A 2,861-nucleotide genomic window follows, 5' to 3' on the forward strand; every position below is an offset into this window, starting at 1 on the left:
TGGCGTCAGGGTGACCATTTGGGGGCGGGAGGTGTAGCATCTTTGAGAGGGGCAGAGGACAGGAAGGAAGCCTGAGGTGGTAAAGAGAGCCGACTGGATCTGGGGGGGCCTGAGTGGAGGGGTGGGGAATAATCCAGCCCTTGCTGGAAGCACCAGGAAAGTCGGGCTGTGGGGAAGAAGTCTTTTCTCTCCGCATTGTGGTTATGCCGCCAGCCTCCCAAGGGCCAGGGTGGTGTTGAGATTCATTCTCTGATGCTGGACATTGACCCAGTGCCCGGAATGGAGGACATCAAGGCCACAGTTCAACCATGTCCTCTGATTCTGACCCTATTTCCACGAGGAGGTTCTGTCCCCTCTGGAGTGGTTCATGGGCAGCTTCAGGTCTTCCCTTACAGTCTTTGGGACCCTGCCAGGCAGGCAGACCCTGGTCAGAACACTACTGCAGACATGTCAGTGCATCTGTTCCCTAGTGTGTTTCCAGAATACCCGGTGGACAACCTCGATCACCTGACCACCTTGCTATGCTGAATCGTGAGGGGCTGAGGCAGCACTAGGAAGATTCTAGATCATCTCTCCCTCGCTCTCCTCACTCCTGCCTTGAATGTCACAGTTCAAACTGAACTGGACGTGAGAGAGAAGACAACCCATAAAGAAAGGGGCTGCCCTCTCGTTCACATGCACAGAAAGGCCTGCAAGAAAGAGTTCGGGGCCACAGACCGGAAGCTCCTGATTCTTGTCCGCAAGACCAGCACGGGACAGATGGGATCCTTCTCAGTGGTCAGCAGCCCCTTCCAGGAGGACATGGATAATTCACGATGCCTCTGAGCCCCAGGCTGCCCCTCACAGTAAGAGAAGGGTCAGGGGTCAAGTCCCTTGCCTGACGCAGCCTCAAAGACGCTCTCTGAAATCAAAATAGCCATTTTCAAATTTTCAAATGAACCTCCCAGGTGATGACGAGATCTACGCCTGTTCTCACTTTGAAGGGGATTGTCCATGTCCTCCTGGAAGGGGCTGCTGACCACTGAGAAGGATCCCATCTGTCCCGTGCTGCTCTTGCAGACAAGAATCAGGAGCTCCAGCCATGAAATAAACTAGAGACAGTCATCCAGGCAGGGGGAACAGAGAGTGCAAAGGCTGTGAGGCGAGAAGTAGCTTGGCTTATTCAGGGAACATAAAAGATGTATTTCTGAACTATGAGAACTACTTAGATATGTAGCACCAACGTTCCTGAATGAACCTTTGCAAGAAACAGCAGTCCCAGTAAAGGTTGCTCACAGGTCCAGTGTCCAAAACTCGGGCCGCACAATGGGACTTTCTTGACAGGCTACATGGAGGTGTGTGTAGGTGGGGGGCTATGAGCCCCCAGAGGAAAAAGGATGATGGCAGCTCCTCCCACCTCAGGGGTTTTGAAAATTCAGCCTGATCGGGGAGATGCAAATTAAAACCACAATGAAATATCCCCTCACACCTGTCAAAATGGCTATTGTCATTAATCACCAAACAAGTGTCGGTGAGGATGTGCAGAAAGGGTGTGGGATTGTAAGTTAGCACAGCCACAGTGGAAAACATTATGGAGTTTCCTCAAAAGAGTTAAAAATAGAGCTGCCATATGATCCATTAATTCCACTTGGGGGCATTTATCTGAAGGAAAAAACCCTCTATTTCAAAAAGATATGACACCCCTATGTTCATGGCAACATTGCTATAATAGCCAAGATGTGGAAGCAACCCAGATGCCCACCAATAGATGGCTGGGTAGAGAAGAGGTGGTCGCTCCTGACACCTGGAAAACTGAGGACACGTGGAGCAGAGGCTGTGGCGGGGACACTCCTGTGATCTTAAAGCAGCAGGGGCCACCAGGTTTCAAGCCCCACCCCAGGGCATTTCTCTCTGGACCTGCAGAGAGACTCCTTCACCGCCACAACCAAAGAAAGATACCATATGAGGCAAACGGCCATAACTCCTTTAGAACAAAGGGAAATTAACTTTGGACACCCTTGCATTGGTTCAGGACTTGAAGACTCATAGAAATAACAGTACCATAGGTAATGGTTCATTTGGACTCCATCAGGAAAGACACGGTCATCCATGAGAAAAGTGAAATTTGCAAATCTGAGAGCAGAGAACAAGAAAATGAAAATTGAATTAGAACAAGTTAAGCAACAACTGATAAATAAAACCAGTCAACCCAGAGCAGATAATAAACTGGATACCAACCTAGAAAGAAGCCGAGTAACAGATGTCTTTACAGATCAGGATGAGATACTTAGGGAAGCAACCACAAAATTTACCAAAAAAGGACACCAAAACCAAAAGTATTACTGCAGAGAACAGTAATAAAATTGACACTGAAATTTCTTCTTTAAAAATGTTAATGGGCCTGGCTGGTGCGGCTCTGTGGTTGAACGTCAACCCATGCACAAAGAGGTCACCCGTTCGATTCCTGGTCAGAGCACATGCCCAGGTTGTGGGCTAAATCCCCAGTGGGGGACATGCAGGAGGTGGCCAATTGATGTTCTTTCTCATCGATGTTTCTATCTCTCTTTCACTTCCTCTCTAAAAATCAATAAAGGAAAAAAATTATTCCATTGTATATATGTACCACATCTTTTTTCACATTTTAAAATTTATTGTTTTTATTGTTCAGTACAAAAAAAATCAATCTCCAGCTATATGGTAAGTCACATTTATTTATTTATTTATTCTTAAATATGTTATTGATTTTAGAGACAGAGGAAGAGAGAGAAACATTGATGTGAGAGAGAAACGTGGATTGATTGGCTGCCTCCCATACACACCGAACCCACAACCTGGGTGTGTGCCCTTACCAGGAATTGAACTGGTGACCTTTTGGTGCACAG

The 2,861-nt window shown here is 47.3% G+C and overlaps 1 pseudogene; it reads left to right on the forward strand.

Annotated features, from left to right (window-relative positions):
• The first annotated feature begins 279 nt into the window (after positions 1-279).
• Positions 280-2,371, forward strand: LOC118619536 (annotated as a pseudogene).
• Positions 2,372-2,861: the final 490 nt, after the last annotated feature.

The sequence above is a fragment of the Molossus molossus genome, unplaced genomic scaffold (genome assembly GCF_014108415.1).
Source record: "Molossus molossus isolate mMolMol1 unplaced genomic scaffold, mMolMol1.p scaffold_m16_p_1, whole genome shotgun sequence".
In the NCBI taxonomy this organism is placed as follows: domain Eukaryota; kingdom Metazoa; phylum Chordata; class Mammalia; order Chiroptera; family Molossidae; genus Molossus; species Molossus molossus.